General features: G+C 42.3%; 1 protein-coding gene across 3 annotated transcripts in view; it reads left to right on the top strand.

Moving 5' to 3' along the window:
- st3gal2 (ST3 beta-galactoside alpha-2,3-sialyltransferase 2) overlaps nt 1-24,899 on the top strand; it is a 461,264-nt gene that overhangs the window by 42,316 nt on the left and 394,049 nt on the right. The window contains exon 1 of one of the 3 annotated variants that reach the window (XM_041191557.1): nt 18,527-18,614. The exons of the other annotated variants lie outside the window; for them this stretch is intronic. The gene's annotated coding sequence lies outside the window, so the exon portion shown is untranslated. Of the gene's footprint in view, nt 1-18,526; nt 18,615-24,899 lie in introns of those variants that run through there. 3 annotated transcript variants of the gene reach the window in all.

Genomic DNA, 24,899 nt, shown 5'->3' with positions numbered 1-24,899 from the left:
GGGACCCTCCCTGACTCCAGTGATTCCTGAAAGATCACCACTAATGCCTCCACTATCTCTTCAGCTATCTCCTTCAGAACTCTGGGGTGTAATCCATTTGGTCCAGGTGATTTATCCACCTTCAGACCTTTCAGTTTTCCTAGCACCTTCTCCTTGGTAATGGCCACCATACTCATTCTGCCCCCCGACTCTCTTGAACTTTGGGGATGTTACCCGTGTCTTCCACCATGAAGACTGATGTAAAGTACCTATTCAGTTCCTCCGCCATTTCTTTGTTCCCCACTACTACTTCTCCAGCGTCATTTTCCAGCGGCCCAATGTCCACTTTTGCCTCTCTCTTACCCTTTATATATCTAAAAAAACTCTTGCAATCTTCTTTTATATTACTGGCTAGTTTACCCTCATATTTAATCTTCTCCCTCCTTATTTCTGTCTTTTCTAAAATCTAATTTCTAAAATCTGTCCAATCCTTTGATCTACCACTAATCTTTGCAGATTTGTACAGTGTTTCTTTCAATTTAATACCATCATAACCTTCCTTATTTAGCCATGGATGATGCAGAGTTTTTCTTTCTCACTGGGATAAATCTTTGCTGAGTTATTAAATATCTCCTTAAAAGTCTGCCACTGCAACTCTACTATCTACCTTTCAACTGAGTTTCCCGGTTTACCTTAGCCAGCCCTGCCTCCATACCATCATAATTACCTTTATTTAGGTTTGAAACACTATTCATGGACCCACACTTCTCGCTTTCAAAATGAACATGAAATTCTATCATGTGATCGCTGTCACTTAGAGGCTCCTTTACCTTGAGGTTATTGATTAATCCTGTTTCGTTGCACATTACCAGGTTTAGGATAGCCTGCTCCCTGGTTAGCTCTCAAATGTACTGCTCTAAGAAATTGTCCCGAAAACACTCTATGAACTCATTTTCCAGGCCACCAATCCTCCCAATCTACATGTAGATTAAAGTCACCCAGGATTGTTGCAGTACCTTTCTTACATACCTCATTTAGTAATTCCTGTATGCTCTGTCCTGTGACCATGAGAGCAGGTTAGAGGCCGAGATGGTGAGCAACTCATTATATTACACCCCTAAGCCTTTCCTCCCCTCACAAGGCTCAAGTCAGGAGTATTAGAAAATACTCTTCACTTGCCTGGATGAGTGCAGTTCCAAAATACTCAAGAATCTCGAAGCAACTTATTTTGATGGCACTCCATCCACCACCTTAAGCATTCATTCTCTCCACTACTGCTGCACTACTGCTGGATACAATGCAGCAACTTGCCAAGGCTCTTCTGATAGCAACTTCCAAACATGTGACCTCTACTTCCCAGAAGAACAGGAACAGCATCACCTACAAGTTCCCCTCCAAATCATATTGCCTTCGAATTATATCACTACCCCTTCATCAATATCCTGGAACTCCCACCCTAACAGCACCGCACGTGTACCTACACCACATGCATTACAGCAGTTCACGAAGGCAGCTCACCACCACCTTCTCCAGGGCAATTAGAGATGGGCAATAAATGTGACACTCCCGTCCCATGAACAATGTTTTAAAATGTATTATATGACTCAAAATACTTGCTAGATAAGCATCAAGTTTGAAGTTACAAGATTTATTGTTGTACTACATGGTGTTTTTCACAGTTCATGTGGACATAATCTCAGAATTTCACATTATGCTGTTTTATAACAGATTCACTAATTCAAGAAACTATTTCATGGCTCTTCTTTCTCTTTCAAGAATCAAGTTGTTATGGTGAATTATGATTTTGCACCTTTTTAAATTAATAATATTGTTTAAGGGGAGCTAAATGTTGTTGATAACAAAATTAGGACAACTAGCTTGGAGTTACTAAACCTAGCAGTATAGGTATGCACAGATACAGCTGTATTGACAGGGCTTCTTTGTTTTCTGGGGTTTTGTTTGAAGTATCATAGGGTGTACAGCTTTTAAAACCATTGTCAATTGTGAAGTTACATCATGCAGAGCAGTAAGATCCTGAAAACAATACCCAATCTGTATTCAATTAGCTGATCTCAGCTGAGACAGATTTGAACCGCTGCATAGCACTTTTGGACTGGGGAATGAAAATCAATTAGGATTCTGGTTCCTTCTCAGTATCATCGTGGATATTGGGCAAGAGTCTGTATAACCCAGAAGTTATTTAAAAAATGAATTTAGGGGTGAGTTAGCCATTTTAATTCCCTCAATATTCAAACTTGACTCAATGACAAGAAGGCCATGGCAGTGATTTATAATTGCTGTCATGCTTTGTTTCTGGAGTGAGAGGAAGAAACCACCACGAGTTGCAGTCCCATCCTCCAGAGGCACCTCATTGATATAAAGGCTCTATAATGCAAATGGGGTATGAGAGAGATTTGGAAATCAGAGCAGATAATCACCTTTCCTTGTTTGTCCAACCACAACTGTGACTGTGGCTACGCTCAACATAAAGAGCTGGAAGGGGCCAAGGGCATCTTTTGCTTCCTCTCTCATTGGTAGAAGGTTGTCTAAAGTAGGTTCTGAGTCTGAAACAGTCACTGAGACAGGGAGATTTTATTTCCTAAAGAAATATAAAAATACCTGGAAAAACTCAGCAGGTCTGACAGCATCTGTGGAGAAGAACACAGTTAATGTTTCGAGTCCGTATGACTCTTCAACAAAACTAAGGAAAAATTGAAAAGAGGTGAAATATAAGCTGGTTTAAGGGAGAGGTGGGACAAGTCAAGCTGGATAGAGGGCCACTGATAGGTGGAGATAGCCAAATGATGTCATAGACAAAAGGACAAATGGGTGTTGAAAGTGGTGATATTATCTAAGGAACGTGCTAATAGGTGACATTAAGGGTAGAAAGCAGGATGAGCAAAGTACAGATAGCCCTAGTGGGGATAGGGTGGGGGGAAGGGATCGAAATAGGCTCAAAGGTAGAGATAAAACAATGGATGGAAATACATTTTAAAATAATGGAAATAGGTAGGAAAAGAAAAATCGATATAAATTATTGGAAAAAAGGGGGATCGGAAGGGAGGTGGGGATGGAGGAGAGAGTTCATGATCTAAAATTGTTGAACTCAATATTCAGTCCAGTAGGCTGTAAAGTGCCTGGTCAGAAGATGAGGCGCTGTTCCTCCAGTTGCGTTGAGCTTCACTGGAACATTGCAGCATACCAAGGATGGACATGTGGGCATGAGAGCAGGTTGGAGTATTGAAATGGTAGGCCCGGGTCATGCTTGCGGACAGACCGAAGGTGTTCCGCAAAGCGGTCACCCAGTCTGTGTTTAGTCTCTCCAATGTAGAGGAAACTGCATTGGGAGCAGCAAATGCAGTAGACTAAATTGAGGGAAGTGCAAGTGAAATGCTGCTTCACTTGAAAGGAGTGTTTGTGCCCTTGGATGGTGAGAATAGGGGAAGTAAAGGGGCAGGTGTTGCACCTTCTGTGGTTGCATGGGAAGATGCCGTGGGAGGGGGTTCTCCAGCATGATGCCACCACCAAAAGGCATATCTTCCTTCTTCCTTAACCGAGGTTTTCCACCCACGGTGGTTGACAGGGCCCTCAAACATGTCCAGCCCATCTCCCGCGCATCCGTCCTCACAACTTCCTCTCCCTCCCAGAACAATGATATGGTCCCCCTTGACCTCACTTATCACCCCATCAGCCTCCGCATTCAAAGGATCATCCTCGCTATTTCCACCAACTCCAGCATGATGCCACCACCAAACACATCTTCCCTTCACCCCCCCGGCGGCATTCCGCAGGGATCGTTCCCTCTGGGACATCCTGGTCCACTCCTCCTTCACCCCCTACACCTCAACCCCCTCCCACGGCACCTTCCCATGCAACCACAGAAGGTGCAACACCTGTCCCTTTACTTCCCCTCTCCTCACCGTCCAAGGACCCAAACACTCCTTTCAAGTGAAGCAGCATTTCACTTGCACTTCCCTCAATTTAGTCTACTGCATTCGCTGCTTCCAATGCGGTTTCCACTACATTGGAGAGACGAAACGCAGACTGGGTGACCGCTTTGCAGAATACCTTCTTCTGTCCACAAGCATAACCCAAACCTCCCTGTCGCTTGCCATTTCAACACTCCACCCTGCTCTGATGCCCACGTGACCGTCCTTAGCCTGCTGCAATGTTCCAGTGAAGCTCAAGGGAAACTGGAGGAACAGCACCTCATCTTCCGACAAGGCACTTTACAGCCTTCCGGACTGAATATTGAGTTCACCAGTTTTAGATCGTGAACTCTCTCCTCCATCCCCATCCCCTTTCCGATCCCCCTTTTTTCCAATAATTTATATAGATTTTTCTTTTCCCACCTATTTTCCTTAGATAATATCACCAACCTCAACACCTCGTTGTCCTTTTGTCTATGGCATCTTTTGGCTATCTCCACCTATCACTGGCCCTCTATCCAGCTCTACTTGTCCCACCCCACCCCCCCTTAAACCAGCTTAAATTTCACCTCTTTTCTATTTTTCCTTAGTTCTGTTGAAGAGTCATATGGACTCGAAATGTTAACTGTGTTCCTCTCCGCAGATGCAGTCAGACCTGCTGAGTTTTTCCAGGTATTTTTATTTTTGTATTGGATTTCCACCATCCGCAGTTTTTTGCTTTTATTTCCTAATGCTTGTGTTGACCTGTAACATGAGGTGTCCCCTTCTCAAAAGCCATTGCTATTTATTGTTGGTGCCACACATATGTGTCAGTTACAAAAATGAAACAGAAATACCTGGAAAAACTCAGCAGGTCTGGCAGCATCGGCGAAGGAGAGCACAGTTGAAGTTTCAAGTCCTCATGACCCTTCAATAGAACTAAGTGAAAATAGGAAAGGGATGAAATATAAGCTGGTTTGGGGGGGGGGGGGGCGGTTTATTTAGCCTTAATTCATTGCTAACATACTTGACTCTGAATCAGACAGGAAGGTCCATTTACTGATCACCCAATAGGTAGGAGTCATGAGTACAGATATGCTGGTTGCTTTTATAAAGAGGCAGATACTGCATCAACAGATTATAAAATGGAGGAAAGAGCGGTAAAGGGCAGCACTTTGTCAAATCACAGTGCAACAGTGCACTTTGACCTCCATCCATTGTCCACTTCAACCACTGGTAGGATATCCCATCCCTGAACATCAACAACGTTGTGACTATCTTTCAATAAATGTAATGTGGGTGGGTAAATGAAATTTTCTTGCCCTTCTTCCATTCTTTGGGGTGTGGCTGGAAAGAGCATTTTGATCAGTGTAAGACTGATCTGAAATGCCAGTGGTTACAGGGCTGCCACATCAGGTAGCAACGAATTAAGAGTATCACACATTACATTAAAGCTGTGTTGATTGGAACAATGTAGATAGGACTGAAGGAGGAAATTGGAAGTGGCAAGCACAGAAATGTCAGTTTATCTTGAACAAAGCAATTGGAGATGTTTGGCAGAGTGATTATCCATTCTGTGATCCCAACTCTACATCATAAAGGGGCCTGCACTTTGACCAGCAAATATGTTAGAGGATGTAAATTGTTATCATGCATAAAGCGTTTGTAGTAATCACAGGTGCAAACTCCTATCTCCATTGTGTGATGGCACACTGCCTCATTTTAGTTTTGCCATATTCCACTGAAAGAACATAGTCACAGCATGTTGATAGAGTAAGTGTGACTTTAATGATGTAGGTGACTGGATCCTTCTGACTTGATTTTGTATCTCTTATGTAAACTAACAAAATGGATCCAGTCTCCGGAAGCTCCCCAGAAAAAAGAACTTGGAATTGGACATGGTGTTTTGTAAACTTATGTAATACGATGTATACACATACCATTAAAATCCTGAAATTTACTTTGAATCTAATAAGCTTTTTTGTTGTACTTTATTTTCCTGTATTTTTCTGAAAATTATATTCCTGCAAATTGCATGTTATTACTTTATAAAGACAAAATTTGATTATCTTCGCACAGTTTTGCACTTCTGGTGTCAGATGTTCAAACGTGAAATTGCATATCTCATTCAAGCTGTTCTTCAATACCAATGAGTCTTTTGTGTCTGTACTGGTACATTGCTGTATGATATGCTCATTTTACTAGACAAGGAGCCAAAATGGAAAGGAACCTGGTATATGCTACAGCCTTGAAAGGTAGTGAGGAGAGAGACTCAATGAATTATGGGTACGTATATGTAAGCAATGATTTCTCATTGGGATTTTGATCTGGGATGAGCATGTGACTAACCCAGAACTGACTTCTGCATAAATGCTTACAATTCCCATCGCACCATCTACATCAATCATTTAATTTATTTGGAATAAGCTTACTATGACATTCCACCCTGCCCCATTTCACCATGCCCAGGCCTGTCCACCTCTGTCAATCTGACTATGTTAGTCCAGCCCTGTCAATCTTACAGTGACGGTCCAGCCCTGTCAATCTTACAGTGACGGTCCAGTGCTGTCAATCTCACAGTGATGGTCCAGCCTTGTCAATCAAACTGTGACGGTCCAGCCTTGTCAGTCACACTGTGATGGTCCAGCTCTCTGTTGATCTCACTGTGACAGTCCAGCCCTGTCAATCTCACTGTGATGCCCAGCCCTGTCAATCTCTCTGTGATGGTCCAGCCCCGTTCAGTCTCACTGTGACGGTCCAGCCCCGTTCAATCTCACTGTGACAGTCCAGCCCCGTTCAATCTCACTGTGACGGTCCAGCCCTGTCAATCTCACTGTGACGGTCCAGCCCGGTCAATCTCACTGTGACAGTCCAGTCCCGTTCAATCTCACTGTGACGGTCCAGCCCCGTTCAATCTCACTGTGACGGTCCAGCCCCGTCAATCTCACTGTGACGGTCCAGCCTGGTCAATCTCACTGTGACAGTCCAAATCTGTCAATCTTACTGTGACAGTCCAACCCGTTCAATCTCACCGTGACGGTCCAGCCCTGATATATGAACATACGAGGAGTAGACCACTTGGCCCCTCAAGCCTGCTTCGCTATTCAATAAGATCATGGCTGATCTGATTGTAACCTCAAATCCACATTCCTGATTAACCCTAATAACCTTTCACCCCTTTGGTTATCAAGAATTGATCTACCTCTGCCTTAAAAATATTTAAAATCTCTGCTTCCACTGTTCTTTGAGGAAGAGAGTTCCAAAGACTCAGCCCTCTGTGAGAAAAAAAATTATCCTTTTCACAGTCTTAAATTTGCAACCCCTTACTTTTAAACATTGACCCCTAGTTCTAGATTCTCCCACAAGAGGAAACATCCTTTCCACATCCACCCTGTCAAGACCGCTCAAGATCTTTTATATTTCAATCAAGTCGCCTCTTACTCTTCTAAACTCCAGAGGATTCAAGCCTAGCCTGTCCATCATTTCCTCATAAGGCAACCTGCCCATTACAGGTATTAGTCTTGTAAACCTTATTCTGAACTGTTTCCAATGCATTTACATCCTTCCTTGAATATGGAGATTATTATGGTACACAGTACTTCTGATGTATTCGCACCAGTGCCATGTGTAACTGAAACATAACCTCTCCACTTTTGTATTCAATTCCTCTTGCAATAAACAATAACATTCTCTTAGCTTTCCTAATTACTTGCTATACCTGCATACATCCTTTTGCGATTCATGCTCTAGGACACCCAGATCCCTCCGCATCTCAGAGCTCTGCAATCTCTCACCATTTATATAATATGCTTCTTTTTTATTCTTCCTACCAAAATGGACAATTTCACATTTTCCCACATTATACTCTATTTGCCAGTTCTTTGCCCACTCACCTAACCAATCTATATCCCTTTGTAGACTCGTTATGTCTTTTTCTTTCTCGCTGGAATGTATATATTCTGTGTATTCTGAAATATCCCCTTAAATGTCTGCCACTGCATCTCTTTGACCTATCCCTTAACCTAAACTGCCAGTTCACTTTAGCTAGCTCTGCTTTCATGTCATCGTAATTGCCCTGATTTAAGTTTAAAATACGAGTCTTAGACCCACTCTTCTCTCTTGCAAACTGAATGTAAACTTCAATCATATTATGATCACTGCTATCTAGGGGCGCCTTCACTACAAGGTCATTAATTATTCCTATCTCCTTGCACAATACCAGATCTTGTATAGCTTGCTTTCTGGTTGGCGCCAAGAAACTATCCAAAAAACATTCTGAGATTCCTCATCTAGGCTACGTTTCCCCATCTGATTTTTCCAGTCTATATTTAGATTAAAGATCCCCATGATTATTGCCGTGCCTTTCTGACAAGCTCCCATTATTTCTTCCTTTATACCCCATCCTATCATGTGGTTACTCTTAGGGGGCCTGCACACCACTCCCATAAGTGACTTCTTGTCTTTATCATTTCTCATCACTACCCAAACTGCTTCTATATCCTGGTTTCCTAAACTTAGGTTATCCCTCTTTATTGTGCTAATACCATCATTAATTAAGAGAGCCACCCCTCTATCTTTTCCTAGCTTCTTGTCCTTTCTAAATATCATGTACCCTTCAATATTCAGGACCCAATCTATGTCATCCTGCAGCAATGTCTCTGTAATGGCTATAGGATCATACTCATTTATTTCTATTTGCGCTGTTTTAATTCGAACGCTACATGCATTCAGATACAGAGCCTTTTGTTTTGTCCTTTTATTATTTTTGTAACCTCGTGCCTTATCTGCTGATTTACTATTAGATTTGTACACTTTCCCTTCTTGTCATGGTCTGTGTATCCTTTCCCATATTAGTACCTTTCTCTCTTGCCTCGTCTCTACTCCTTGATTTACCACATCTTCACAAATTTGATCCCCTGCCCCCATATTTAGTTTAGAACCTTCTCCACTTCCTAAGTTATGTGGCTCACTAGAATACTGGTCCCAGCATGGTTCAGGTGTAGCCTGTCTCAACAGTATAGCCCCCACTTTCCCCTGGTTCCAGTGCCCCACGAACTGGAACCCACTTCTTCCACAGCAGTCTTTGAGCCACACATTCATCTCTCTAATTTTATTCACCCTTTGCCAATTTGCATATGGCTCAGGTAATAACCCAGAGATTATTACCTTTTGAGGTTCTGCTTTTTTAAAAGTTAGTGCCTAGCTCCTCATTCTCTTTATGCGGAACCTCTTTCTCGTCTTACCTATGTCACCGATACCTCCATGGACCACAACCACTGTATCCTCCCCCTCCCACTGCAATTCTTCTCCAGCCCTGAGCTCCAGGCAAGCAACATAACTGTTTGGACTCACACTCTTGATTGCAGTATCTATCCCCTGACTAGACTGTCTTCTATCAATATCACATTCTTCTTTGTTCGCCCCACTTGAATGGCATCCTTTACCATGGTGCATGGTCAGCCCACTCATGCACCGTGAAGTCCATCTCCTCATTCACACAGTTAGCAAGCATCTCATACCTGCTGGACAAAGACAGGGGCTGAAGTTCCACTGTCACTACATGCTGGTTCCCCTTACCTGCCTGACTTCAGTCACATCCTCCTGTCCTGACCATTGACTAACTGTAAAGTTCTGCCTAACCTAAGATGAATGACTGTCTCCTGGAAAAAAGTGCAAAGGTATCTCTCCCCCTTCCTGATGCCCCGCTATGTTCGCAACTCAGACTCCAGCTCAGCAACTCAGAGCCGCAGTTGCCTAAGCTGCAGACACTTTCAGCAGATATGGTTCTACGGGATTGCAGTGCATCCCTCAGGTTCCCATATACTGTAGTCACAGCACATCACCAGGCCTGCCATTTCTGTCCAACCTTATTTATTTAATTAATCCACTAGTTAACAATTTAATAAAGCAATAGAAAGCTGCACTCACCTAGCTTGGAGGCAAGGAAGGAAATTCACCAACCACTGGAGGCTGAAAAAAAGTAGCATAAGGAGTGCCTCTTTCCCATCTATCCCTAATTCCCACCTGAACCAAATTCCCAACTCCTCACTCAATCTATGTCTCACTCAGGTGTAATCTCACGTGCACACACCCCTTTCTGCCTGTCAATCTCACTGTGACACTTTGAGAAATATTGATTGCTAGTAACTAACAGCATCAAAACAGAATCACGAAAGATTGCAACAAGTATCATCAAATCCTGTTCAATTCAGCAGGTCAGGATGGAACGTGGTGGCATCTTCATGCTATTAATCTTTTTGCGGGGCAGGGGAGGTGGAACGAGGGAGAGAAAAGGAATTCAGATGTGACTATCTTTTGGAAGACAGTTCTATATATGTTACTGAGTTAAAAAAGAGCTTTGACTGCTAAAATCTTTGAAATATTACCTATTTAATGTCCATATGCCCCCTAGATAATATGTTTCTTTTTAACTTATAAGATTTTTGTTTCTAATTTTCTGCCTTTTTTGAAGATGGTAACTCATTAGAATATGGTTACCCACAACTGCTCAAGTGAATCTACCTGCTACCCATCCCTAATTCTCCCCACTGTTTTGAAAGTGCTTCATTATGATGAGATACTGTTCCAACTTCCTAGGCTGCCATAACACACAGGATAATTGGCATGGGCTGCCTGACAATGTACCACAAACCATTGTTCCGTGGGCTGTTGGATTCAGTACAGTTCTTGCTTTGGATGTTTTGTTATGTTAAAGGTATTATAAACGCAAGTTGTTTCCATGCATGGCTCAGTACCACAGTATACATCACATTTACCCAGAACAATCTCATGAAAGGAAACTTATTGAAATGATCACTCCTCAACATTGCCAGGTCCACAACCAAGGCACCCAATTCTGATCCCAAACCTCAGAAAACAGTTTTATGATGAAAGATTGAAGAAACTAGAGTTTTCAGCTGTGGAAGGGTGCAACTGAGATTACCTTACATAGAATGTAAAATAACAAATAGTGTGGAAAAGATAGATGGAATCATAGAGCCATGCAACACAGAAGGCTGCTGTGTCTGTGCCAGCTTGCTGCAAGAGCAACTCAGCTAGTCCCACTCCCCCACACTTTCCCCATCGCCCTGAATTTTTTTCTCTTCAGATGCTTATCCTATTTCCTTTTGAAATCTGCACTATATATCTTACTCCAGTCCAAAAAAAACCATTCACCACTACTTTCACTTAGCCAACTTCATATCCATGCTGCCAATGTCCCTTTTAATCATGGGCTTCCACATTGCTGGAAAGCCTATTATGTGGCACCTATCAAACGTCTTTCAAAAGTCCATATACTCCACATCAATTGCATTACCCCATCTCTGCTACCTCATCAAAAACACTCAATCATGTCAGTTAAACACAATTTGTCTTTAACAAATCCATGCTGAATTTTCTTAATTAATTCACAGTCACCCAAGTGACTGATAATTTTGTTCTGGATTATTGTTTCTAAAAACTTTCCCATCACCAAGGTTGAATTGACTGGCTTGTATTGGCTAGGCTTAGCCTTACCTCCCCTTTTTTGAAGAAAGGTGTAACATTTTCAGTTCTCCAAGTCTAAGGCACCACTCCCATATATCAGGAGGATTGAAGGATTATGGCCAGTACCTCCACAAGTAGTGCAACTTAAGTTCTAGGAATAGAAGTACATCTTGAGCTTTGACACAAAATGGGTGACATTGGATCAGCCACCCATTTTACGCTGTGACTGATATTCAGTCCCATTGCATTCAATAGGGGCAAGGCAGCTGAAAGCACAGCCAGCAATGGTGAAACACTTACAATCAGGAAGTTCTAGAGGGCCAGAATTAGACAAGTGCAGAGATCTCAAAGACTTGTGGGGCTGGAGGACATTACAGAAAAAGAGAGGAGACAAGGCCATGGAGATTTGAAAATAAGGATGAGAATTTTAAAACTGAGACGTTACTCAGCTAGGAGCCAATGAGCACGGGGTAATGGATAAATGTGAAGGCAAGTCTTCGAATTTCATATTATATATATATATATACATAATCTAGAAACTTACATTTTTAATTGGCAGTAAAAGTAATAAACACCAAACACCAATTTGAAGTACATCACTTGTTCCAATTGTAGCATGAATAGCTTGGAAAATAAACTGTTAAGTTCTTCTATTACTGGTAGGTTGTTGAAATGGCATTGTGCATACTTGACTGTAAACTTAGTCAAGTGTGTAAGCTGGACCTAAAAGATACAGATTCAGTGAACTTGTGATTAAAATTATTCTATTTTATGGCTGTGAAACCAGATGGGTGTTATCAGGGCTACAAACTTTTACTTTCCACTCCCTTGACAGGAAATTTATGTAAGTGGAGTTGACTGATAAACTAAACAATAGGAAATGATTGCTAGTTTAACCCACTGTACGCAGGCACTGAGAATTACAACAATTCGCATTTACATGGTACTCCGACATAGACAACCATCTCAGAGATTCTCAAGGAGGGAGAAGTGGATACCTAGTGGGAAGTGATGCAGTTTATTGTGGGGAAGGTGGGGGAAGGGGGATAGGGGTAGGGGGAGGAAGGAGGTGTGGTGTGGTGGGGAGGGGAGGAGAGAGACCAACAAAGTATCAATAAGGTTTTTTTAGGCTTTTGAACCTGTGAGAGATAGCAAGGAAGAATATTTTTGGAAGAGAGTTCCAGAGGGAAAAGCATATTGTAACAGAAATGAAAATCTGGATGCAGCAGTCACAATTGATAAGGTGCTGCACAAAAGATTAATACACAAGATAAGATAAGATCACACAGAGTTAGGGCTAATATATTAGCTTGGATAGAGGATTGGCTAACCAACAGAAAGCAGAGAGTCGGGATAAATGGGTCTTTTTCTGGCTGGCAAAATGTAACCAGTGAGGTGCCACAGGATTCGGTCCTTGGGCCCCAAATATTTACAATCTATATCAATGACTTGGATTCAGGGAAAGAAGATACTATAGCTAAACTTGCAGATGACACCAAAATAGGTGGGAAAGTGAGTTGCAATGAAGAAATAAGAAATTTACAAATGGATATGGACAAGTTAGGTGAATAGACCAAAATTTGGCAGATGGAGTTTAACATGGATAAGTGTGAGGTTATCCATTTTAGTCGGAAGAATAAAAAGGCAACTTATTATTTAAATGGAGAGAAACTTCAGAATAATTCAATGCAGAGGGATCTGGGTGTCCTTGTGCATGAATCGCTGAAAGCTAGTATGCAGGTACAGCAGGTAATAAGGAAGGCAAATGGAATTTTGGCATTTATTGCTAAAGGAATAGAGTATAAAAATAGGGAAGTGTTGTTGCAACTGTACAAGGCATTAGTGAGACCACATCTGGAGTACTGTGCACAGTTTTGGTCCCCTTACTTGAGGAAGGATGTAGTTGCACTGGAGACGGTTCAGAGGAGGTTCACTAGATTGATTCCAGAGATGCGGGGCTTGTTTTATGAGGAGCGATTGAGCAGTTTAGGCCTATACTCGCTAGAGTTTAGAAGGATGAGAGGTGATCTAATTGAGCTATATAAGATGCTAAAGGGGATAAACAAAGTAGACATGGAGCAGATGTTTTCCCTTGTGGGGCTTTCTAGAATGAGAGGCCATCGTTTTAGGCTAAGGGATGGATTTAAATCAGAGATGAGGAGGAATCACTTTTCTCAAAGGATCGTGAATCTGTGGAATCTACTACTTCAGAGTGCAGTAGATGCCGGAATGCTGAATAAATTTAAGGAGGAGATAGATTTTTAATTAGTAATGGGTTGAAAGGTTATGGGGAGAGGGCAGGAAATTGGAGTTGAGGCCAAAATGAGATCAGCCATGATCGTAATGAATGGCAGGGCAGGCTCGAGGGGCTGAATTGCCTACTCCTGCTCCTAGTTCTTATGTTATGTTCTGAACTGCATTCTGAGAGCAGTAACTTTGTTGAATCTTTTCAGCTGAGGCTACAGGAAACACTGTAAACTCTACACTCAGGCTTCTCAAACAGACACATTTCCCTGATAGAGGAAGCTGGAGGCATTTCAGATGCATGATTCTATTGTAGGCATGTTTTAATCAAATTATTGTAAAGTTTATCTTTTTTATATCTTTGTTACAAAGTTGCAGATGCTGTAAATAAACTTAAAATACATTACAGCATTTAAAGATTCCATTTTGAAAATTTAGTGTTGTTGAAAATTTGTTTCTAATGCTGTAAATCACTGCTTGAGTATAGTTTCTTCAGAAAAATTACCTGAGCTCATTCTTTAATTTGTGTTTGATATTTTGCATAAAAGCAAACTCCAGTTTATTTCATTATTCCAAAAATGGCTTTCCACGACCCACACCATAAAATAGTGGGGGGGGGTTCAGTCTCAGTAATTTCGTTGCTCCGTGTCGTTTCCATTTTCAGGTCGACGGGGGCGCAGCCGAGTCAGCTGTGCGCCCGCCGACCTGTCAACGGCCTATTGAAGCCATTAATAAAACAATTTAGGTCATTGACAGGGCTGCCCGTCCAACCTGGTGGGCAGGCTGGGAGTCCTGGTGAGATGAGGTTTCATGAGGGTTTTTACAAAGTTGGTTTGAGTTAAATTGATGGACATGTCCCAACTCATGTGATAGTGTCACATGAGGGGACATGTCAGGGAAATTTTTTGTTTTAATTTCGAGCCGATCTCTCTGAGACAGCACTTAGCCTCAGGGCGATCAGTGTGCTCTTTCATGTGCATGCGTGAAAGAGTGCACTCCCAGCTGAGGAAATTATTTAATTGGCCCGCCCACTTAAATTGGCGGTGCACCCCTGATCAGCGTGCCTGCCCACACCCGCTCCTGCACTTTCCTCCTGATGAGGGGAGCAGTCTTCCCTTAGTGTTGAGTTCAAACAGATCCCATTTTGGCTGTTCCAAGGGTCTTAACTCTCAGTGTGAGAGTCAGGAATTGATAGAGTAGACATAAGCAGTCTTGAAGAGTGAATGTCTATTTACGTGTCATGACCTGAAGATTTTTTAAGCTCCTTCTCTTTAAATGTGAATAAACACAGGCTGAAGCTGTCAGGGAAAGTTGAAATAACACTTTCTGCTGGACTGCTTTAATTGATATGCCATCTACAGTAGATTAGAAAAAAAAATTGCCATATGTTCGTGCAGTTTCAATTAGAGCTCTTTGTTGACATTTCCCAAGGGCTATTATTCTAAGATTATAAATGCTTGACTGAGTTTTAAAGTGATTATTACCTCATCGGGGGTTCTGAGCTCATAGCTTGATTGACAGTTTAAAAGAGACTATTAAAGGATTAGCTGTATTTGATGTAAGGAGTCTGAATACAAGTTTGTTTGTTTTTATGAGAGATTAACCACTTGAGGGTACTTAAAATCTTTTAATGGGTTTCATGAATGGAATTGTTTTCACTATCAGTGTGCATGAGTGACAGCAGTATTAGATGTTAGAGGTTTTTTTAATCCATCTCCACATGGCTGCTGAGGTTTGCCCATGGTGGACCCTGTGTGAATGGCTATGGAAATAGCATGGGGATATGAGCAGCCATAGGGAGTAAGGGGGGACATGGGAGAGGTCATGATTTGGCATGGAGGGGTCATAAAGATATGAGGGGGAATAGGAGTGGGTGAGAGGCATGAACTGGTATGGAGGGTCCATGGGGGGCTATGAGGGTCATGGGAGATAGGGGCATATGTTGGCATAGAGATTCCATAAGGGTATGAGGGTGCCTGAGGGATGGAAGGCATGAGTTGGCGTCAGGGTACAATAGAGAATGGGATTGTAAATTTAAAATTAATGGTGAAGCTAATAGTACTAACTATTGTTTATTTGCAAACTGGCCAGCAACTTTACAGTGACTGCGCATGCACAGTTAAGTGTGGAATTACAGATATTAGTGTCCAAGATTGTCCTCCTTCAAAACTACATGTAGATGGTATTTCTCCTTCTGACCATTCAAATGTATTGAACAATGTGAAGTTGTTCTGTGGACTGCTTGCCAAAAATGTTTGGGCTATTCCAGTCTAGGCTAAGTACACCTGTAATAGTATGTGGGTACTACTGTCAAATAACCTTTCTGGCACGAAAAATTAACTTTACAAGAGTTCAACCTTCCTTCAACTTTTAATTATTGTTTGAGATTTTTTTAACAACTTTATAACTTTTTTCTGTTTCGTTGATTTCTCTTAATCCAAACTTCCTTTCCCTCTTTTTATTTCACTTTCTATACTTGGTTTGATATTGAATTCAATATTCTAACTGATAATTCCCGGTTCAGGTTCTGCATTGCTCATTAACGATTCTTCAGTGATTTGTTGAGGTGATGCACAGTTCCTTGCCATGTTCACACAGGTTCTGGATACCCTGCAGAGGATGCTGAGTTTTTAGACATTTGGCTGACAGCAACCTGCCACGCCAGAGCCAATTGAAAGTCTAATGGACAGCTGGTGCTACACTTTCATTGCTCAGAGCAAAATGAAGTCCATTTTCTTGTAAATGTTGTAAATGTTTAAACGTTACTGGCCTTACTTCAGTAGTACACTTAGCTTAATTGAGAACCTAAGATGATAGCTAAATGTACGTTTTTGCTAGCTGTTGCTGACTTCCCATTTTTGATTTGTACTGTTTTGAATGTCATGATTGCTGGACTTCATTCTGGCCTAGCAGTTGGTATGCTGGCTGTCAGTTATGATTTGTTGTTTTGTGAATATAAACTTTGAGCCAATCAAGTATAACTGTGGCACAGGCATTTGCAAATAGGGTTCTACACAGATGTAACAGACAAACACATACTACATGTGCTGTTTTTGTTTTTAACTTATAGTGTCACTCACAGGTAGTTTGATGGTAGCCAGCTTTATAAGGTAAGTGGTACATCATGAAATGCACAATGTATCATTCCGCTAATAAGGTGTGTGATTGTCCTTCTAAGGCCATAAAATTTAACTATCCTCAAACCTGTATAGAACTTATGGTCATTCGGAGTTTAACTGTTGCTTTGGTCATGGAATTTTACAAATGGACTTGCTTGTGAGTTTGAGACTCCAGCTCAAAAATACATAGGCCGGGATTTTCCAAAGAGATAAAAACAAAAAGATAAAAACAAAAATACTGCGGATGCTGGAAATCCAAAACAAAAACAGAATTACCTGGAAAAACTCAGCAGGTCTGGCAGCATCGGCGGAGAAGAAAAGAGTTGAAGTTTCGAGTCCTCATGACCCTTCAGCAGAACTAGGTGAATCCAAGGAGAGGGGTGAAATATAAGGTGGGGGGGGTGGGGGGGGCTGGGAAGAGAAGTGGAGGGGGGTGGTGTGGTTGTAGGGACAAGCAAGCAGTAATAGGAGCAGATAATCAAAAGATGTCACAGACAAAAGAACAAAAGAACACAGAGGTGTTGAAGTTGGTGATATTATCTAAACAAATGTGCTAATTAAGAATGGAGGGTAGGGCACTCAAGGTATAGCTCTAGTGGGGGTGGGGAGCATAAAATATTTAAAAATAATGGAAATAGGTGGGAAAAGAAAAATCTATATAAATTATTGGAAAAAACAAAAGGAAGGGGGAAGAAACAGAAAGGGGGTGGGGATGGAGGAGGGAGGTCAAGATCTAAAGTTGTTGAATTCAATATTCAGTCCAGAAGGCTGTAAGGTCGGAAGATGAGGTGCTGTTCCTCCAGTTTGCGTTGGGCTTCACTGGAACAATGCAGCCAGCCAAGGACAGACATGTGGGCAAGATAGCAGGGTGGAGTGTTAAAATGGCAAGCGACAGGGAGGTTTGGGTCATTCTTGCGGACAGACCGCAGGTGTTCTGCAAAGCGGTCGCCCAGTTTACGTTTGGTCTCTCCAATGTAGAGGAGACCACATTGGGAGCAACGAATGCAGTAGACTAAGTTGGGGGAAATGCAATTGAAATGCTGCTTCACTTGAAAGGAGTGTTTGGGCCCTTGGACAGTGAGTAGAGAGGAAGTGAAGGGGCAGGTGTTACATCTTTTGCGTGGGCATGTGGAGGTGCCATAGGTGGGGGTTGATGAGTAGGGGGTGATGGAGGGGTGGACCAGGGTGTCGCGGAGGGAACGATCCCTACAGAATGCCGCCGGGGAGGGATGGAGGGGGAAGGGAAGATGTGTTTGGTGGTGGCATCATGCTGGTGTTGGTGGAAATGGCGGAGGATGATCCTTTGAATGTGGAGGCTGGTGGGGTGATAAGTGAGGACAAGGGGGATCCTATCATGTTTCTGGGAGGGAGGAGAAGGCGTGAGGGCACCCTTTCGTGGCAGGACCCGCTGTGGGGGATTCAGTGGTCCAGCCAAATGTCCTTTGACTTTCACAGGACAGGATGATCCCAGTGGCAGGCGGGGCCGGAAAATCCAACCCATAATATTTTAAGATCTGTATCTTTGGGCACATGGGCAGGATATCTTTCTCCAGTAAGATGTGCCTCCTCTTTTTCTGCTTTTCTCCTTCTTATTATGTGGAAATATTGGGAATGAGACATCATAAATCACTCTCTAACCTGTTTATCAGCTTATCAGGCCTGCCAACAATAGCACAGACAATGAAACTACTGGGGAATGCACTTATACAAAGCAATGCTTCAGCCATAATTGTGTGACATTATGGATGCCCCATTATAAAAAAGAGAGTAAAGCCATTTTTACAACAGGTTGATAGCAGGAAAGAAAAGCTGCCAATCTGAAGAGAGACTTCATTGAGATAATGAGACTGTTTCCATTGCAGCACTGGAGGCTAAGGTGAGATTTTTTAAATTAGTCAATAGTTCGACTAGGTAAAGACTCTGGTTGTAAAATTATCAAGACAGAGAGCACTGCCCCGTTTAAGGGAAAAGGGGATAAATACTTGAAACATGACAATTGGAAAAGAGCAGGGCAGTGGGATTAGTTTTGGATTGATACAGCAAAGAGCTGGCACCGACTTGATGGATAAAATGGCCTTCTGTGTTGTGAACATCTGTGGATCCAAAAAGCTACGATTGGCTCAGCTTTGGGGGCCACTTGGAGAAATGTATTTGATATTCTAATAACCCTTTACACGAAAAATTTCACCCAGACATCTTTTTGCTTTTATCGCTGGATTTTTGTCCCTAATCATCTATTTATTGTGAGAATAATGTTTCACTATTACCTCTCAAATTGTTACAGTATTTAGCACTTCTACCAGATCCATGCTTAACATTCTGTGCTGTAATATGTTCTATTTTTACCAAGTCTCTTATCATAACTTATCCTTTTATTCTGGAATAACCCTAATAAATCCACAATGCATCTTTTCCATTGTTTCAATATTTCTAAAATGGAATGTCCCAAAGTGAAAAAAATGTTCCAACTGTGATCTCATCCATATCTTGCACAGATTTAATCATCACCTTCTTGCTGATGTTTTTAGTGTCCCCTAAATATAAAACTTATTATCCGTTTTGCCCTTCATATAACCTTCTCCGTCTACAAAAATACTTTCAAACATCTGTAACTTGAGATATTTTTAATCTTTCACTCCTTTGATAATGTTATCATTAATTTCTATTCTCTGATTTTTCCCCCAACATGTAATACAGTGAAATCTGCTTGTAGTGATGGCTATGTCACGCAGATATAATCTTATCTTAAATCCTGTTTCCCAAAATTCATGAGAATTAAACCTGCAGGTTATCCAGGAGTTGTGGTTGATTAACATCTATTGGACTTCTACGGTATTGACCAGCTATACATTGACCAGCATTTCAAACAGCACTTTGACAGGCTGTTGTTTTGGGGATGGCATTATTGATGATAAGCCCAACCTTCCTGTTCTGATCTGATGTCCACATGTGTTCACTTCCCTGATGGAATCAGTGGATCATGATCAGGAACTCTGACTTATCTTTTCCCCTACCCAACTAGTCCAGAGGCATTGAAGTTAATGTTTGTCCCGACTGAGGTCAGATAAATTTAGTGTGTCAGCCATGGCTCAGTGGGTAGCACTCTCACGTCTGAGTCACGAGGTTCCGGGGCTCCAGTCCCACTCCAGGTCTTAAGTACAAAAATCAAATCTGGCACTCCAGTGAGGTACTGAGGGAATGCTGCACTGTCAGAGTTATTGTCTTTTGGATGTGATGTTAAACCGAGGCCCAATCTGCCTGCTCATTGAATGTTAAAGATCCCATGGTACTATTTAGGTTATCCTGGCCGATGTTTATCCCTCAATCAAAATCACAAAAAGCAGATTATCTGGTTATTATCACATTGCTGTTTGTTGGAGGTTTCTGTGTGTGTATTGGCTGCCACATTTCCAGTAATATAACCGTGACTACACTTTAAAAAATACTCATTGGTAGTATAGCACTTTGAGCTGTCTGGTGGTAATGAACTATGCTATCTAAATGCAAGTCTTTCTTTTTAAATTAACACATCCCAGGAATTGAGATGAGTTCTTATGGTTAGTAGGTTTCAGTACTGCCATGCAATTTGTGTAATATTGAGTATTTAAATCATTGCTGACTATCTTTTCTGTACTGCAAAGGTACAGCAAATATACAGGGTAGTTTTTCTTTTCTTCGGCACACTGCAGTTTGTCTTATTGCAAATATTCCTATTCTTCCTCCTTAGGAAAAGGAGTCCGACACGGAGTGGTAGTTTGACAGTACAGATGGAAGAAGTGTCACTTTTTTAAGGAGGTGCTGACAGCAATTTTGAAAGAGAAGGGATAAGGAAAGGTTATCGGTGTCCGCAAACATAGAGTCATAGAGTAATTTACTAGAAACAAGGAAAGGTAATCAAATTAATGTGAGCATTCTATTTGACACTGGGTTACACTCTTTTTGATCAATATAGCTCTACTGCATCAGGTAGTACCTCTGCTGAATATACATTGGAAAGAGAGGGCACCTTTATTTCAATGCAGGGGACTTGCTATTAAATTGGCACCAATAGCTTTTTGGGAACCCCTTGTCCCAGCTAGGAGGAATTATTTTTTTTTTAAATAGTAAGAAAACATAGCCAGTTTATTGTTTTCACATTTGTGTAATACAACACAAGCATCAAGAAAATGGATGGAGAAATCTGTACACCTAAGCAAGAGCTAGCCATGGAAACATATTGCCATTGAATTGATAAATAAAGATGGTACATTGGAGCCCCGTGTGTTTATAGTGGGATATGTTCTCATAATCTTTGACTGTGTTCTTGATCCCAATTGTGCTGCCACAAAGAGTTGCTGGATGACCAATCATTTTCTCACAATCATGGAAAATTAGCAGTGTGCTAGAAAGTGACATGGAGACCACAGTCTAACAGTGAGTGAAAGAATAATGCATCAGGGTTGTGATGGCAAAACTATAGTGGAAATATCACGGTTTACCAATTTGCTTCCAACTACAAAACAAGTGACTACGTTGCAACATATTGGGAATTCAGATTTCATACAAGATTTAAACATTTACATATACAAATTGGCTGTGTGGCTTAAAGTGTAGGACTGCAGTAAGATGTCAATAAAATAGTGAAATATCCCAAGGAAATAATTTCTCCCTATCTATTCTATCTAGGCCCCTCTTAATTCTATGCACCTCAATTAAAACTTTATTCAGCCTCTTCTGTTGATTTGGAATTGTGGGGGAATATTCATAACCCATGACTGAGGTATTCTGATAACTCAAATAACAACAACTTGCATTTATATTATGCCTTTAAGATAGTAAAATATCCCAAGGTGCTTTAACAAGAGCGTTATCAAATGAAATTTGACTTAAAGCCACAGAGACAAATATTGGGACAGGTGACAAAAAGCCTGACCAAGAAGGTAGATTTTAAGGAGCATCTTAAAGGAGAAGAGAAAGACAGAGAGAGAGAGAGCTTTAGAATCATAGAAACTTAGTGTACAGAAGGAAGCCATTCAGCTCATGGTGTCTGTGCTGGCCAAAAAAATCTATCCAGCCAAATCCCACTTTCCAGTTCTTGACCTGAGCTTTATAGGCACTTTAAATACATATCAAAGTACTTTTTAAATGTGATAAATTTTTCTGCCTCTACCACCTTTTCAGACTAATCGTGCCAAACTTGCACAAAGAAGGCGGGGAAAAATGTTGTTTTATCCACCGGCTGCAATGGCAGGTTTTCACGCCGTTTCGTCCCATTCCAGCCTCGTTAATTATGCAGCCACAGGAAACATACCGTCTCGCTGGCAGACGGCCTCTGATTTCCCCACCACACCGTTATCTCACCGCTTCCTCACGCAGGGCGCCATACTTAAATTGCAGCCACACACACACTTCTCAATGCTTGCAGCCCAGGACTGCTCCGGTGAAGACACGGCCCCAAAAGCCAATAAGAGTGCAGCCCTCTGATTCAGTGACGCATTCCTGGCACGCCTTCCGGATGCCGTGGAGGCCCACCTCGATGTCCTCTACCCCCACTCTGGCTACTGGAGGCCTATCAGTCTCACCACTTCAGGTTGGGAGGTGGTGGCAGAGGTGGCCAGTGCCAATGCTGCATACAAAAAGTCGGTCATCCAGTGCAGAATGAGGATGAATGATCTCCTCCATGCCACCAGGGTAAGGCAAACTTCTCATCACTCTAAACTCACGGACTCACAAGGCCATCACACATTCACTGGCATCTCACTCACTGCCAGCTCAAGGGACATCATCACTCACTCTCTCATACAGACCCTCTCATGTCCACCTGGCCTCATCTCCTCTGGAGACTACCTCCTCAGCCCTCACCATCTTGAGGCCACTTGCACAGACCAACATGTGCCCCCATACTCACCCTTGGATACCCCACTTCCCCAGTACAACACTCGTCCTGCAGCCTCAGGACACTTCCCTCCTCCATTCCCCAAGCAAGCCCTCACCCTGCAGCTGTGGAAAAGCCACCCCCAACTTACGGCTGGTCTGGTAGGTAGAGACCTGCCTGTGCGCCCCCTAAAAGTGATGTGGTGCTATCAGTGAAGCCTGGCGCTGCTGACTGTGAGTGCTACCCGAAGCATGGTAGGCAAATAAGGTTCAAAGTCCTGAGCGAAGTGCAGGTTGCTAGGTGCACGTTGTTTATGTACAGTTTTGATACAAGTCAGTGTGCAATTACGCCGACGTGCCCAAATGATCCAGCATGGGGGTATGATTCCGATGAGCAGGACTTATAATGAGATACTAAAGTATTGAAATTAGGTTCCCAACGTGTGGTGGCAGGAAAGGCAGCCTGCCATTGATGGATGGAGCAGATGATCGTAAACTGGCTTCACGATGGCATGAAACTGATTTTTTGCCTGCTCGCCATATTGCCCTTCCCCCCTTCCACCGCCTTCCATGATGCCCAACGCCAACTGGGCTGGAAAATTCCGGCCTAAGTTCCATGCCTCCACCACCCTCTGGGTGAAAATATTTCTCCACAATTCCACCCTCATCCTTCTACTAATTAGTGTAAATCTATAAATACTGGTTATTGACCTCTCTGCTAAAGGAAATAAGTCCTTCCTATCCATTCTACCAAGGCCCCTCATAATTTTATACTCCTCAATTGAAACTTCTTTCAGCATCCTCTGTTCCAAAGAAAACAACCCCAGCATATCCAATCTTTCTTCTTAGCAAGAATCTCCAGTCCTGGCAACATGATTTTAAATCCCCCCTCTACCTTCTCTGGTACAATCACATCCTTCCTGTAATGCGACTACCAGAACTGTACTCAGTGCTCTAGCTGTGTCCTAGTGCTCTATACAGTTCAAACATAACCTCTCTGCTCTTGTATTCTATGCCTCGACTAATATAGGAAAGTATCTTGTATGCCTTTTTAATCACCTTTACCTACCTGTCCTGCTACCTACAGAGATCTGTGGACATAAGCTCCAAGGTCCTTCTGTTCCTCTACATTTTTCATTATCCTACCATTTATTGTGTATTCCCTTGCCTTGTTTCCCTTGCCAAATGCATTACCAAAAACGACCCCAGATTAAATTCCATTTGCCACTTTTTTGCCCACCTGACCAGCCCATTGATATGCTACTGCAGTCTTACATCTTTCTTCTTCGCTATAAGCCACATAGCCAATTTGTAAATTGCCTGCAAATGTTTTAATCGTATCTCTTACGTTTAAGTCTAAATCATTGATATACATCATGAAAAGCAAGCTAAGGTCTTAGAACTGAGCTCTGCGGAACTCTGCTGGAAACAGTCTTCCATCACAAAACATCCATTGACCAATACCCTTTGCTTCATGCTATAAAACCAATTTTGGATCCAACTTGTCACTATTTCTTGGATCCCATGCGCTTTTACAACTCTGACTAGGCTGCCATGTAGGGACCTCTCTTGTCAAAAGCCTTGCTTTTTTTTCATTCTTTCATGGGATGTGTGTGTCTCTGGCAAGACTAGTATTTGTTACCCAACCCTATTTGCTCTAGAGAAGGCGGTGGTGATCTGTTGTCTTGAATGGCTGCAGTCCATCTGGCGTAGGTACATCCAGAGTGCTGTTAGGGAGGAAGTACCAGGTTTTTGACCCAGCAATTGTGAAGAGACGGTGACATAGTTCCAAGTTCAAATGGTGAGTTACTTGGAGGGGAACTTGCAGGTAGTGGTGTTCCCATGCATTTGCTGCCCTGGTTCTTCTAGGTTGTAGAGGTCGTGGGTTCAGAATGTGCTGTTGAAGGGGACTTGGTGAGTTGCTGCAGTGTATCTTGTAAACGGTACACACTGTTGCCACTATGCACTGGAGGTGGAGAGAATGTATGTTTAAGGTGGTGGATGGGTACCAATCAAATGGGATATCAAGCTTTTTGAGTGTTGTTGGAGCTGCACACAGCCAGGCAATTTGGGAATATTCCATCACACTCCTGACTTGTGCCTTGTAGGTGCCGGACAGGCTTTGGGGAGTCAGGAGGTGAGTTACTCGCCACAGAACTCTCAGCCTCTGAGTTGCTCTTGTAGCCACAGTATTTAGATAGGTAGTTCAGTTAAGTTCCTGGTCAATGGGAACCCCCCAGGATATTGTTGTGGTGATTCAATGATAGTAATGTTGGTGAATATCAAGCGGAGATGGTTGGATTCTCTA

This window comes from Carcharodon carcharias, chromosome 7 (assembly GCF_017639515.1).
Source record: "Carcharodon carcharias isolate sCarCar2 chromosome 7, sCarCar2.pri, whole genome shotgun sequence".
Taxonomy (NCBI): domain Eukaryota; kingdom Metazoa; phylum Chordata; class Chondrichthyes; order Lamniformes; family Lamnidae; genus Carcharodon; species Carcharodon carcharias.
The sequence above is the reverse complement of the archived record's forward strand: the minus strand, read 5'-3'. Positions and strand labels throughout refer to the sequence as shown.